Source organism: Lissotriton helveticus, chromosome 3_1 (assembly GCF_964261635.1).
Source record: "Lissotriton helveticus chromosome 3_1, aLisHel1.1, whole genome shotgun sequence".
Lineage (NCBI taxonomy): Eukaryota > Metazoa > Chordata > Amphibia > Caudata > Salamandridae > Lissotriton > Lissotriton helveticus.
The window spans coordinates 1,108,480,884-1,108,495,585 of record NC_136061.1 but is presented as its reverse complement, the minus strand read 5'-3'; the positions used below and the strand labels follow the sequence as shown (position 1 = coordinate 1,108,495,585).

Sequence of the window (14,702 nt, the reverse complement as noted above, 5' to 3'; positions counted from 1 at the left end):
GTGAGGGGTTGAGGGTGAGGGGTTGAGGGTGAGGGGTTGAGGGTGAGGGGTTGAGGGTGAGGGGTTGAGGGTGAGGGGTTGAGGGTGAGGGGTTGAGGGTGAGGGGTTGAGGGTGAGGGTGAGTGAGGGGTTGAGGGTGAGGGGTTAAGGGTGAGGGTGAGTGAGGGTGAGGGGGTTGAGGGTGAGGGGTTGAGGGTGAGTGAGGGTGAGGGTGAGGGGTTGAGGGTGAGTGAGGGTGAGGGTGAGGGTTTGAGGGTGAGGGTGAGTGAGGGTGAGGGGTTGAGGGTGAGTGAGGGTGAGTGAGGGTGAGTGAGGGTGAGGGGTTGAGGGTGAGTGAGGGTGAGGGGTTGAGGGTGAGTGAGGGTGAGGGTGAGAGGGTGAGGGTGAGAGGGTGAGGGGTTGAGGGTGAGAGGGTGAGGGGTTGAGGGTGGGTGAGGGTGGGTGAGGGTGAGTGAGGGTGAGGGTGAGTGAGGGTGAGTGAGGGTGAGTGGTTGAGGGTGAGTGAGGGTGAGGGGTTGAGGGTGAGTGAGGGTGAAGTGGGTGAGGGTGGGTGAGGGTGGGTGAGTGAGGGTGAGTGAGGGTGAGTGAGGGTGAGTGAGGGTGAGTGAGGGTGAGTGAGGGGTTGAGGGTGAGTGAGGGTGAGGGGTTGAGGGTGAGTGAGGGTGAGGGGGTGAGGGTGAGGGGTTGAGGGTGAGGGGGTGAGGGTGAGGGGTTGAGGGTGAGGGGTTGAGGGTGAGGGGTTGAGGGTGAGGGGTTGAGGGTGAGGGGTTGAGGGTGAGGGGTTGAGGGTGAGGGGTTGAGGGTGAGGGGGTGAGGGTGAGGGGTTGAGGGTGAGTGAGGGTGAGGGTGAGGGGTTGAGGGTGAGTGAGGGTGAGTGAGGTTGAGGGTGGGTGAGGGTGAGTGAGGGTGAGTGAGGGTGAGTGAGGGTGAGTGAGGGTGAGTGAGGGTGAGTGAGGGTGAGTGAGGGTGAGTGAGGGTGAGTGAGGGTGAGTGAGGGTGAGTGAGGGTGAGTGAGGGTGAGGGGTTGAGGGTGAGTGAGGGTGAGGGGTTGAGGGTGAGTGAGGGTGAGGGGTTGAGGGTGAGTGAGGGTGAGGGGTTGAGGGTGAGGGGTTGAGGGTGAGTGAGGGGTGAGTGAGGGTGAGTGAGGGTGAGTGAGGGTGAGTGAGGGTGAGTGAGGGTGAGTGAGGGTGAGGGTGAGGGGTTGAGGGTGAGTGAGGGTGAGGGGTTGAGGGTGAGTGAGGGTGAGGGGTTGAGGGTGAGTGAGGGTGAGGGTGAGTGAGGGTGAGGGTGAGGGGTTGAGGGTGAGTGAGGGTGAGGGTGAGTGAGGGTGAGGGTGAGGGGTTGAGGGTGAGTGAGGGTGAGGGTGAGTGAGGGGTTGAGGGAGGGTGAGGGTGAGGGTGAGTGAGGGTGAGTGAGGGTGAGTGAGGGTGAGTGAGGGTGAGTGAGGGTGAGTGAGGGTGAGTGAGGGAGGGTGAGGGTGAGTGAGGGTGAGTGAGTGAGGGTGAGTGAGGGTGAGTGAGGGTGAGTGAGGGTGAGTGAGGGTGAGTGAGGGTGAGTGAGGGTGAGTGAGGGTGAGTGAGGGTGAGTGAGGGTGAGTGAGGGTGAGTGAGGGTGAGGGTGAGTGAGGGTGAGTGAGAGTGAGGGTGAGTGAGAGTGAGGGTGAGTGAGAGTGAGGGTGAGTGAGAGTGAGAGTGAGGGTGAGGGTGAGTGAGAGTGAGAGTGAGAGTGAGAGTGAGAGTGAGAGTGAGAGTGAGAGTGAGGGTGAGGGTGAGAGTGAGAGTGAGGGTGAGGGGTTGAGTGAGGGTGAGGGTGAGGGTGAGGGTGGGTGAGGGTGAGGGTGAGTGGGTGAGGGTGAGGGGTTGAGGGTGAGTGAGGGTGAGGGTGGGTGAGGGTGAGGGGGTGAGGGTGAAGGGGTTGAGGGTGAGTGAGGGTGAGTGAGAGTGAGGGTGAGAGGGGTTGGGGGTGAGTGAGGGGTTGAGGGTGAGTGAGGGTTGAGGGTGAGTGAGGGTGAGGGGCTGAGGGTGAGTGAGGGTGAGGGGTTGAGGGGGTTGAGGGTGAGGGGTTGAGGGGGTTGAGGGTGAGGGTGAGTGAGGGTGAGGGGTTGAGGGTGAGTGAGGGTGAGGGTGAGGGGTTGAGGAAGAGTGAGGGTGAGGGTGGGTGAGGGTGGGTGAGGGTGGGTGAGGGTGAGGGGTTGAGGGTGAGTGAGGGTGAGGGGTTGAGGGTGAGTGAGGGGTTGAGGGTGAGTGAGGGTGAGGGTGGGTGGAGGGGTTGAGGGTGAGTGAGGGTGAGGGTGAGGGTGAAGGTGAGTGAGGGTGAGTGAGGGTGAGTGAGGGTGAGTGAGGGTGAGGGAGGGTGAGGGTGGGTGAGGGTGAGGGTGGGTGAGGGTGAGTGAGGGTGAGTGAGGGTGAGGGTGGGTGAGGGTGGGTGAGGGTGAGTGAGGGTGAGGGGTTGAGGGTGAGTGAGGGTGAGGGTGAGGGGTTGAGGGTGAGTGAGGGTGAGGGGTTGAGGGTGAGTGAGGGTGAGGGTGAGTGAGGGTGAGGGGTTGAGGGTGAGTGAGGGTGAGGGTTAGGGGTTGAGGGTGAGTGAGGGTGAGGGGTTGAGGGTGGGTGAGGGTACATGCTTTTCACTTTCTTCAAAGGTTGTCCGTGCATCAAGGGTAGTTGACTGAACTTTAAGTATAATAATTGTACGTACTCTTCGGTGGCATTGAGCTCACACCCTCGAATGGTCTTCGGTAGTATTGTTTCCTGTAGAATTCTATTTCCTGCCTATAAAGCGCATGTCTCGGTCAGTATCAGCAAAGTGGTATGTGCATGTGAAAGTCGGAGAGTTGGAGGCGGTTAAGGAAATGCAGAACATTCTGCAAAAGTAATGGGAAACCATTTTTATCTTGAAACTGTTTTTAACCGACAGTCTTTTATTCCTAATCATAGATGAGTGGGAGTAATACAGGGACTGGAGCAGCAGCGCCTCAGTTTGGATTGGTGTGGCAGGCAGGAGAAAGTCAGGAGAGGGAGGAGGGGGAACTGCTTGCGAAATGAAATTAAAAGCGGCCGGCCGGGAAATGCTCTCGGTAGCATTCGTTTGAAGTGTGAAGCAGGGGGCGGGAGCAGCCTTTGATGTGCGGATAATTAGGGGAGGAGCAGCCAGGAGATCCAAGCTGGGGAACAGATGGCTGGCGATTTGATGCTGTGCACGCGCATTTTAGGTCAATGCGCTTGCGCATTGACCTAAAAGCCACGGGCACAGCACCAAATCGCTGCAGTTAGGTAAGCTTTGTTTAAAGCCCTATAGTCTCGCTTCTCTCAATGCGCATGCGCATTGATAGGTCACGAGACCTAAAAAAGGAGACTACCGCCAAAAATGTTATAATCATGGCTCTCTTGGGGGAAAGGAGAAGACAATTGACTTCTTAATGCACTAGACAATATCCAGTAAAAACAGTATGAAAAAAAAATGTTTTAAAGAAATGCATGTGAATCCAGCCAAAATCCGTGTACACGAATATACAGTGATCTGACCTTCAAGACATTTAATCATTTTAAGTAACTTTTCTTGCTTATTGTCATTGTAAAAGATGCCATTATCTGAAGTAAAAGTGGCAGGCAGTCTACGGCAGGAAACAAGCCTATGCATGAAATGTTTCATACCTGAAGTGCAGAAGCGGCAATGTTCCAATTTCATTCACTCCAAATGAGACAGCCACGGTGATAAAAGGCTCTAAATGTGAAAGAAGAGAAAAACGTTAACAAATGATTTTTATATGGACATGCAATTTGGCACAGTTCGGTCTCTACCCCATTCAAAACTAGTATTTGTTTGTGCAAAACCTTTCTTAAAATGTTACGGATAAGATGGTGTACTAAGAGGTCGGACCTTCTGACATTTACTGTGAAAAGTGCGAACGCCCAAATAGAATAAAATAAATAACATGAGAAACTGATTTTTTTAATTAATCTTTTTTTAATATGGTAAATACAGTACAACTACATACAGCATTTTGTCTAGTGTCATTCTTCAATATTAAGAACCGATAAGCAACCAATCTACGTTATACAAATTTGGACGATACAAGCGTAAAGGAGAAAAGAGAGCATTTAAGAACACACAGAAGGAAAGCGTGGGGGATGTTTACTTTAACATACATCTTACACATCAGGGGCTGTATTACGGAAGTGCCCTAGGGGAGCAACTGGCTTTAACTCCTGCTTTGCACGCCTCTGGGGCACTTTGGTATTAGAGAAGGGGCCACAGATGCTTGTGCGTCCCCTTCTGTAATACCGATAGCACTGGCGCACATAAATCGTCAGCACTACCTTCAGAGGGTGTTCCCGCATTTGCATGGGGGCGAGGTCCCATGCAAATGAGGGAATCCCTGTGCCCCTGCACCCGTGCCATATTATAGACGCAGGTGCAGAGGCTAAGAAAGTGTCAGGATGCGCACTGACAGTGCACCACTTAAAAGGTGGTGCATTGTCAGTGCGTCTTTTGATGGTAGCCCCATAGAGGGGGGGGGGGGGAGGTGGTCCAATGGACCCCCCCAGACATCCCCTTGCAGGCGGGTGCAGTCACTCAATACACCCGGCTGCAATGGGATCTCTAATCCCCCTGCAAAAAGCAGGCGGGTTCCCACCTACACTGTGAAACACGGAGCAGCTTCATAGTAGCTGCTTTGTTTTTCACATGAATGCGCTGTCCCCAAGGCAGTAAGGACAGCACATTCATCCTAATACAGCACAATTTCCTTGTTAGCGCCATCAAGGAAAACGTGCTGTATCTGTGATACAGCCCCTGGCCTTTAACGACTTTAAATGGAAGCTTTTTTTCTAAGCAAACATTATCAACACCTCATACAACTCACACAACCCCTTCAATGTCAGCCCCACGATCCATCCGGTCTACCAGAGGAGGGGAGAAACTGAAAGCTTTGCACTAATGAAGGCAATTTGACACTGGCATTTACACCAACGACCTGGTGCAAACATGCATTTTGGGCACTGCTCTTTGTAAAAATGGCACTCCACATATGCAAGGATATTGGCCCACTAAATGTATGTTTTTGTTTCACTTACAGTCATTTCAACTAAAGTTTAAGGAGTTAAATAGTAGAAATGAAATTTCAAATGAGAACAATATCAAAAGGTTAGTTTTTCTTTCATGGGTCTACAAAAATATATATATATTTTTTTTATCTATGACAGCAGTTGGGAAGCTCCAACTAATAAGAAATCTGCTTAACTGCAATTTCCTTCTTAACCCCTTGGCCGCTGCGCAAATTGCGACGCGGCGGAGGGGGTCAGTGGCGTCACTGGGGTTGGTGTAACTGGTGCGGGTAACTCATGGTATCACCCCCTCACGACTTACCCCATGGACCACCTCTGTCGGAAATGTACGATGCTAGGTACTGTCTTACTCCCTCTAGCTCCCTCTCTCTGTCTAGCTCCCTCTCTCGGTCTTACTCCCTCTAGCTCCCTCTGTCTCCCTCTCTCTGTGTCTTACTCCCTCTAACTCCCTCTCTCTCTCTCTGCCTTGCTCCCTCTAGCTCCCTCTCTCTCTTACTCCCTCTAACTCCCTCTCTCTGTCTTGCTCCCTCTCTCTGTCTCACTCCCTCTCTCTGTCTCACTCTCTCTAGCTCCAACTCTCTCTTACTCCCTCTAGCTCCCTCTCTCTCTCTCTTACTCCCTCTAGCTCCCTCTCTCTCTGTCTTGCTCCCTCTAGCTCCCTCTCTCTGTCTTACTCCCTCTAGCTTCCTCTCCGTCTTACTCCCTCTAGCCCCCTCGCTCTTACTCCCTCTAGCTCCCTCTCTCTCTTACTCCCTCTAGCCCCCTCTCTCTCTGTCTTGCTCCCTCTAGCTCTCTCTGTCTTACTCCCTCTAGCTCCCGCTCACTCTGTCTTGCTCCCTCTAGCTCCCTCTCTCTTACTCCCTCTAGCTCCCTCTCTCTGTCAAGAGCCCTCTAGCTCACTCTCTCTCTGTCTTACTCCCTTTCTCTGTCTAGCTCCCTCTCTCTCTGTCTTGCTCCCTCTAGCTCCCTCTGTCTCCCTCTCTCTGTCTTACTCCCTCTAGCTCCCTCTCTCTGTCTTACTCCCTCTAGCTCCATCTCTCTGTCTTGCTCCCTCTAGCTCCCTCTCTCTATCTTACTCCCTCTAGCGTGCTCTCTCTGTCTAGCTCCCTCTCTCTGTCTTGCTCCCTCTGATTCCCTCTCTCCCTGTCTTACTCCCTCTAGCTCCCTCTCTCTGTCTAGCTCCCTCTAGCTCCCTCTCGGTCTTACTCCCTCTAGCTCCCTCTCTCTCTGTCGTACTCCCTCTAGCTCCTCTCTCTGTCGTACTCCCTCTAGCTCCTCTCTCTGTCTTACTCCCTCTAGCTTCCTCTCCGTCTTACTCCCTCTAGCCCCCTCGCTCTTACTCCCTCTAGCTCCCTCTCTCTCTTACTCCCTCTAGCCCCCTCTCTCTCTGTCTTGCTCCCTCTAGCTCTCTCTGTCTTACTCCCTCTAGCTCCCGCTCACTCTGTCTTGCTCCCTCTAGCTCCCTCTCTCTTACTCCCTCTAGCTCCCTCTCTCTGTCAAGAGCCCTCTAGCTCACTCTCTCTCTGTCTTACTCCCTTTCTCTGTCTAGCTCCCTCTCTCTCTGTCTTGCTCCCTCTAGCTCCCTCTGTCTCCCTCTCTCTGTCTTACTCCCTCTAGCTCCCTCTCTCTGTCTTACTCCCTCTAGCTCCATCTCTCTGTCTAGCTCCCTCTAGCTCCCTCTCTCTTACTCCCTCTAGCTCCCTCTCCCTCTGTCTTGCTCCCTTTCTCTCTATCTTAATCCCTCTAGCTCCCTCTCTCTGTCTAGCTCCCTCTCTCCCTGTCTTACTCCCTCTGTCTCCCTCTCTGTCTTACTCCCTCTAGCTCCCTCTCTCTCTGTCTTACTCCCTATAGCTCCCTCTCTCTCTGTCTTACTCCCTCTAGCTCCCTCTCTCTTACTCCCTCTAGCCCCCTCTCTGTCTTGCTCCCTCTAGCTCCCTCTCTATCTGTCTTGCTCCGCCTAGCTCCCTCTCTCTCTGTCTTACTCCCTCTAGCTCCCTCTAGCTCCCTCTCTCTACGGCTTGGTCCCTCTAGCTCCCTCTCTCTGTCTTGCTCCCTCTAGCTCCCTCTCTCTCTCTTACTCCCTCTAGCTCCCTCTCTCTCTTGCTCGCTCTAGCTCCCTGTAGCTCCCTCTCTCTCTATCTTACTCCCTCTAGCTCCCTCTCTGTCTAGCTCCCTCTCTCGCTGTCTTACTCTCTCTAGCTCCCTCTCTCTCCGTCTTACTCCCTCTAGCTCCCTCTCTCTGTCTAGCTCCCTCTAGCTCCCTCTCTCTTGCTCCCTCTGTCTCCCTCTCTCTCGGTCTTACTCCCTCTAGCTTCCTCTCTCTCTGTCTTACTCCCTCTAGCTCCCTCTCTCTCTGTCGTACTCCCTCTAGCTCCTCTCTGTCTTCCTCCCTCTAGCTCCCTCTCTCTCTCTCGTACTCCCTCTAGCTCCCTCTCTCTATCTTACTCCCTCTAGCGTGCTCTCTCTGTCTAGCTCCCTCTCTCTGTCTTGCTCCCTCTGATTCCCTCTCTCCCTGTCTTACTCCCTCTAGCTCCCTCTCTCTGTCTAGCTCCCTCTAGCTCCCTCTCTCTCGGTCTTACTCCCTCTAGCTCCCTCTCTCTCTGTCGTACTCCCTCTAGCTCCTCTCTCTGTCGTACTCCCTCTAGCTCCTCTCTCTGTCGTACTCCCTCTAGCTCCTCTCTCTGTCTTCCTCCCTCTAGCTCCCTCTCTCTCTCTTACTCCCTCTAGCTCCCTCTCTCTCTGTCTTACTCCCTTTTGCTCCCTCTCTCTCTATCTTACTCCCTCTAGCTCGCTCTCTGTCTAGCTCCCTCTCTCTCTGTCTTGCTCCCTCTAGCTCCCTCTGATTCCCTCTCTCTCTGTCTTACTCCCTCTAGCTCCCTCTCTCTGTCTAGCTCCCTCTAGCTCCTTCTCTCTCTGTCTTACTCCCTCTAGCTCCCTCTCTCTGTCTAGCTCCCTCAAGCTCCCTCTCTCTCTGTCTAGCTCCCTCTCTCGTATTCCCTCTAGCTCCCTCTCTCTCTGTCTTGCTCCCTCTCTCTCTGTCTTGCTCCCTCTCTCTCTGTCTTGCTCCCTCTCTCTCTGTCTTGCTCCCTCTAGCTTCCTCTCTCTCTGTCTTACTCCCTCTAGCTCCCTCTCTCTCTGTCGTACTCCCTCTAGCTCCTCTCTGTCTTCCTCCCTCTAGCTCCCTCTCTCTCTCTCGTACTCCCTCTAGCTCCCTCTCTCTATCTTACTCCCTCTAGCGTGCTCTCTCTGTCTAGCTCCCTCTCTCTGTCTTGCTCCCTCTGATTCCCTCTCTCCCTGTCTTACTCCCTCTAGCTCCCTCTCTCTGTCTAGCTCCCTCTAGCTCCCTCTCTCTCGGTCTTACTCCCTCTAGCTCCCTCTCTCTCTGTCGTACTCCCTCTGGCTCCTCTCTCTGTCGTACTCCCTCTAGCTCCTCTCTCTGTCGTACTCCCTCTAGCTCCTCTCTCTGTCTTCCTCCTCTAGCTCCTTCTCTCTCTTTCTACTCCCTCTAGCTCCCTCTCTCTCTGTCTTACTCCCTTTTGCTCCCTCTCTCTCTATCTTACTCCCTCTAGCTCGCTCTCTCTGTCTAGCTCCCTCTCTCTCTGTCTTGCTCCCTCTAGCTCCCTCTGATTCCCTCTCTCTCTGTCTTACTCCCTCTAGCTCCCTCTCTCTGTCTAGCTCCCTCTAGCTCCTTCTCTCTCTGTCTTACTCCCTCTAGCTCCCTCTCTCTGTCTAGCTCCCTCAAGCTCCCTCTCTCTCTGTCTATCTCCCTCTAGCTCCCTCTCTCGTATTCCCTCTAGCTCCCTCTCTCTCTGTCTTGCTCCCTCTCTCTCTGTCTTGCTCCCTCTCTCTCTGTCTTGCTCCCTCTCTCTCTGTCTTGCTCCCTCTAGCTCCCTCTCTCTCTATTGTACTCCCTCTAGCTCCCTCTCTCTGTCTAGCTCCCTCTCTCTCTCTCTGCCTTACTTCCTCTAGCTCCCTCTCTCTCGGTCTCTCACTCTAGCTCCCTCTCTCTCTCTGTCTTTCTCACTCTAACTCTCTCTCTGTCTTCTTACTCCCTCTAGCTCCCTCTCTCTCGCACATTAAACCCCGGGGGGGGGTGCAGGACCCCCCCTTTTACACTCTCTGCCGCTTTCATGTGGTTTCTCTTTTAAAGCTTTTCAAGATGCAAAAAGAAATGTGTACAAGGCACCAGCGAGTTTGTAGACATGAGAATTTTACGATATGAAACAGCTAAAGTAAACACTAATTTCCAAGCGGTTAATACCCCCCCTCCCCGGCCCCCCTCTTTAGCACCGTGTCTTTTTCCATATAAATGGCGGGGCCCCTCATTACTACACTTTTCAAACTTTAACTAATGAGAACATTTTAATTCGAATAGGTGAGAAAATATCTCTGTTCGCGTTTGTTTTTAAAGCGGATTGAGTCTCTCCGAGGCCTTCGGGTGCGGTGCAGGGGGTGCCATGTACAGAGGCCTGCTGGGGGGGGAGGGGGCGCAACCAGATGGTGTCACCCCCATGTGAGGGTGTCACCCGGTGCGGTCCGCACCCCCCCTAGAGGGGGTTGGTGGGTGAGCGTGGCGCGCCATGTTCGTGACGGAACCACGCCATCATGGGTCAAGGGAGGCCTGTGCTCATGACGGCATGGTTCCGTCACGGCCTGCCCGCTCAATAATTCGCCCGCACAAGCGGGGAATTGATGCTGCATGGGAGGAGCGGCAGCCGCATGACGGAACGACGCCGTCAGGAGCACACGCCGCCCGTGGCTCATGAGGGCGTGGTTCCGTCATGAGCAGGCAAGGAGTTAAAGATATTCTGTTACATCCACAAAACAACAAGAAACCGGTTGTTTCGAAGCACTATCCAGACCCTCCAGGATTTCGCTATTTGCCGCGAAATCGGCACTTTTGTAAAAATGCTGCAATTTTTACAAAAGTGCCCGCGAAATTGAAGGAATGCGGGCGGAGACAAACTAAAATGGCACTTGATACAAATGCAAGAGGCCTCAGACATGAAAGTGGCCTGGGACATCTTAAGTTAAGATGTCCCTGGCCACTTAATTGTCAAAAACGAAATAAAGAAATATAAAAAAAAAAATTGGATGACCAGAGGCCATCTACAAGGTTTCACAGAGCTGTGAGGCTTCATGCAAGGTTAAGTGCAAGGAGGCGCAGAACTGTCGAGGCTCCTGACTGACATGACAGCGTCTACAAACAGTTAACGCATGATTCCACTTAAAAAAAGAGGATCCCAGGAAAAGCATCCGAGTCCCTCCCCACAGTTGTGTGCCATTCAGCCTGTATTTCCACATAGGCCGTTCTCTATTGCAATTGTATACATTTACAATGATCTTTTCACAAAAGGCTATCCCATACCGTCTACTTCTAACAAGCACACCAAGGGAAACTATGAAAACAAAGGACTGAGTTGATTGGTTTACCATGGCAACAGGGGCTGGAGGCTTAGGCTTCGGGGTGCAGCGAGAATGGCCTTTTCTAAATGCAAGCGCCAAGTCAGAGTAGTATGACCTGAACGTGTGGGGCACAGATATTATATATCCAAGCTCTGACACGACATGTGCAAATGTACCGTCATCTCCAGCAATAATTAATTAGATGAGGCGAAGATTCATGGTCTCATTCTGCTGTTGTTAGAGGTTTCCAAAATGGAGGCTGCTTGCTAGTAATTTGGTTGTACATACTATGTGGTATGAGCACGTGCCTTGTCCTTATGGTCGACTGTTTGACTGTTTTACATTGGGAACACTTTGATCTACGTGACAAAGGATTCATATTTGAGACACTGATATATGAAGTATGGGGGTGTCCCACAAATATTAAAGATGAAGCGCTTGTACTCAACAGAGAGACCATGACGCATACTGTTACAAGCATACCTGAATAGTTGGAACTCTCTAAATGTGGTGGTAAATATCGCAACTGACGCAGTTCACTAAGAAGATGTATCAAAGGTCATCAAATCTTGTCAAAATATGTATTTAGCGGTCATGGGATACATTTCCAAAGCTAAGGTCTGCCAAATCCATCACGATAATGATTGAGGTTAAAACAGTTTCCAATGGACTGCTTGTCACCTTGTTTAATTGAATACATATGATTGAAACCTAAATGTCTACTAGCTTCAGGTAAGGGCAGAAAGGTGAAAGGGGACTACTGGTAAGAAAGACTGCTGTAATCTTGAAGGGGGGTTGAGGGGGATGGGGGGGGGGGGGGGGTGTACATTGAACTGAAGGCCCAGATGGTGGAAATCCTGCAGACTGACACCAAGGAGGCTGGTCATGGCTGCCAACATCCCTCAAGAAATAGAGTGAGTGGGGCAGACTGATTTTGGTTGAGGCTGGGCCTACCATAGCCTCCAAGTGAAGCGCAGATGACCTTGACTACACTCTGTGGTGAATGCTATGAAGCAGTCCAAATTCTGACCTACCTACAAAGGAACCTATAATATAACCTTATATCTACAACAATTATGACTGAACTCTTAGTTCAATATTCGCATTGTTGTCAGGGTGGGGGCATGGGGGAGAATGAATGTCAAAGCGCTGATATAATCTGACGTACTAACAGTGCTTAATTTGAGTCTGTGGTTTCCGGTGCTCGGCACCAACACTTCATTGTTAGCACCGGCGAGTGTGACAGTCTGCCACAGGGTGGTGCTGTCTGGCTAACGTAGAGGTGACCAGTACAGCAGTTGATTATGTAATTCAATATACATTAAAAATGACTATTACCTACCGCCCAAGCCTTTCTTAATGCTTTGGGAGCCTGAAATAGGCGGAATTGCCACACTTGTAGGAGTGTGACTGTTAGTAGTTGTGTTGGTACTGTCATTGGCAGCATGGTTGGGGCAATGCGTGGTGCAAGCTGCAGTGGTCTCCTGATGAGAGCCCTGGCACTTATTTGTTTTACAAATTAAACACTGCGTACGAAGGAGATACAAATCAATTTATGCAACAATGACACGGTACTCAAGCTGAAAGTAATGTGAAAATAAATACGGCATGCATGATACACACAGTACGGACTGCTGGGGGGACAATTGGTGGCCTCAGGAGCTCGGGCCTGCCCCCATACCGGTGATGGAGCTCAGAAACCTGGGAGTATGGCTCGACCACACCTTATGTTTTACCACCCACACTAAGAGAGTGGCAGCATGCTGCTTTGGTGTTCTGCGCGGACTGAGGCCGGTGCTTAAATTTTTTGATGCCCCGACGAGACAGTTGGTCATCCAAGCGACGATCATCTCCCGGCTGGACTATGCCAGCTCGCTCCTGCTGGGAGCTAACCAAGCTGAGATCGTCCGCCTGCAGCGCGTCCAGAACGCGGCTGCGAGAGCAGTGGTGGGCCTGCCGAGGTCATGTCCCACGTCCAACACTCTGAGGTCCTTACACTGGTTACCAGTGAAAAGCCGAATCCATTTTAAGGCACTCAGCCTTGCTTTTAAAATTTTAAAAGGATCGGCACCTGAGATCCTCAATAACCTTATATCCCCCTATGTCCCGACTCGCTCCCTCAGATCCCTAGGGCAATCCCTTGCGGTTACCCCGCGTTTCAGGCTTAGCCGGATGGGCGGCCGCTCCTTCCGTGTGAGAGCTGCGGCTCTCTGGAATTCGCTTCCTTTGGAAATCCGCCTTTTAGAGGATCTTCTAGCATTTCGCAGCGCCGTGAAAACCCACTTGTTTTAATTTTCTTATGTTGACTTCTCACCTATTTTTTCCGCGTTGTGTTATGTTCACCTTTTCCATGCGCCAGGACGCTCCTTCGCTGGAGCAGCTGTGCGCAAAATAAATGCAGCTAACATAACATAACATAACAGTAGATACACCTGGCAGCCTAAATACTGTACACGGTGCTTTTGGTGTAAACTTTCATGTTGTAAAATACCGCCTAAGAATAAGATCTCTGCATTTGGTGTTGAAAAAATTGCAAAACAAAGTGCTGCAAAAATGCCGCAAAATGCCCATATTTGTGCCGCAAAATTTCCATATTTGTGTGCCGCTACATTTGCTAATCCATGCCGCAATATGCTGGGGAGTCGGACTATCGACTGCTCCTGTAGTACACAGTACTTCTTTCATGTTTTGACTCAATAAAATAGTGCACGTATGATTTGCCCACATGGTTTCGTTTTCATTTGCAACATACTTCATGGTTCGTTGGTACAGACTTCAAAAATCAAAACACTACGTGAAAGCAACAGTAATCTAATATGGAAGCTACGAGCCAAAAGGCTTTAAAGGTCTATTTGCTGACTAAACCGTCTGGCTCGCATGCTTCTTTAAGCAACAATGCAGTTTCGTGTATCCCTCTGAATTCTTAATATGTTTACTCTCATTCGATGCCAGCACAATGGAGGTGTGTAAGGGCAGCAGTGACATGCTCGGCGAGCTGCCTGCCGGGTCAGACGTGGCTATTTCAAGGCTCCAAGAAATAAATCTGGACACAGTACTCCGCAGTCAATTCTTCTGCTGAAACTAGTGCTCCTGCCAGCTGGCGACGTGACATCTAGCTGACCTTTCAGCAACAGCCCCACATAACTGGCACCGCAACCTGACTGTGGGGAGAGTTTAGAGCCGAGCAGGGGTAAAAAAGTCACCTCGGAATGCAGAGGGCCATGGTGGCCAAGCCCCATATGTGCTCTTGGATACAGACCCACTTGACAATTACTGTTCTTGCTTTGATAGCACTTTTTATTGAGTGCAATATTTTTAAACTAAAAAGTCCGATCACGGAAACGGAGCTTTAGTGCCAGTAAAGGCTTGACAAGTGGAAAAGAAACATTGTGAACAAGAGGCCTTTGCATAGAAGAAATGAAAGAAATGAAAAAGGAGGGGAAAAACATTATCGTATATCATGTTTTGTAAAAAGAGAAAGGGGGACTTAAATTACTGATACATGTTAAGTGGCATTTGAACACTTTAATATGCCTTTTATCTGCCAAATTTCACTCTCTATGTGCGCAATATTTGCTTATACGTAAACCTTGCTAAGCTTTACACGCGGCCGAGGCCAATAGAGTCAGCAAGTGATCAGCGGGGTAGCTGAGATCGAATAGGGGAAGTGGGCTGTTACTGCGTAGTTATGTGTTCTTTAGAGGTGTACACTTGTTTCACTCTAAATTGCAGAAGGATTGGAGTGGCCCGGAAGGGATGAGTGATGTCGCTCCTGGTCCTGGGTGCACTGTGGGAAAGGCTGTAAACCTGTTTTTAGTGGGGTTTTTCTTCAGGTCTGGGGTTAAAGTTTATTTTACTAATATATTTACATACAGGAGCTTTCAGACAAGTCTCTTGTTATAAATGAAAAGTTGACTCCATAAGCTGGTAAGTGAAGTAGAGGTTTATTTGCAGTACAGGTATAGGTAGAACAGCCTCCCCGTCCAACCACAGCTCCAACTGTCAACCTGGCAAAGGAGAGTTCCAGAACTTAGAACCTAGGGAGGAATCCAGAGTGCTGACGCAAGAAAGAAGCAAAGCACTGTACAACATATCTCCCCTCTTTGTAAGGAAAGGAAACACGGAAAAGAATTAAGAAACACTAATGTACATAATCATTTAAGTACATGGGTGGACGACGGGAGCGAGAGCTCCTCAAACCAGCATCAAGCAAGGAAGAGGAGGAAGAAACAG

At 50.9% G+C, this 14,702-nt stretch overlaps 1 protein-coding gene across 1 annotated transcript in view; it reads right to left on the bottom strand.

The window, feature by feature from the left end:
* ACVR1 (activin A receptor type 1) overlaps positions 1–14,702 on the bottom strand; it is a 325,334-nt gene that overhangs the window by 220,903 nt on the left and 89,729 nt on the right. The window contains exon 2 of the mRNA XM_078681708.1: positions 3,651–3,720. The gene's annotated coding sequence lies outside the window, so the exon portion shown is untranslated. The remainder of the gene's footprint in view (positions 1–3,650; positions 3,721–14,702) is intronic.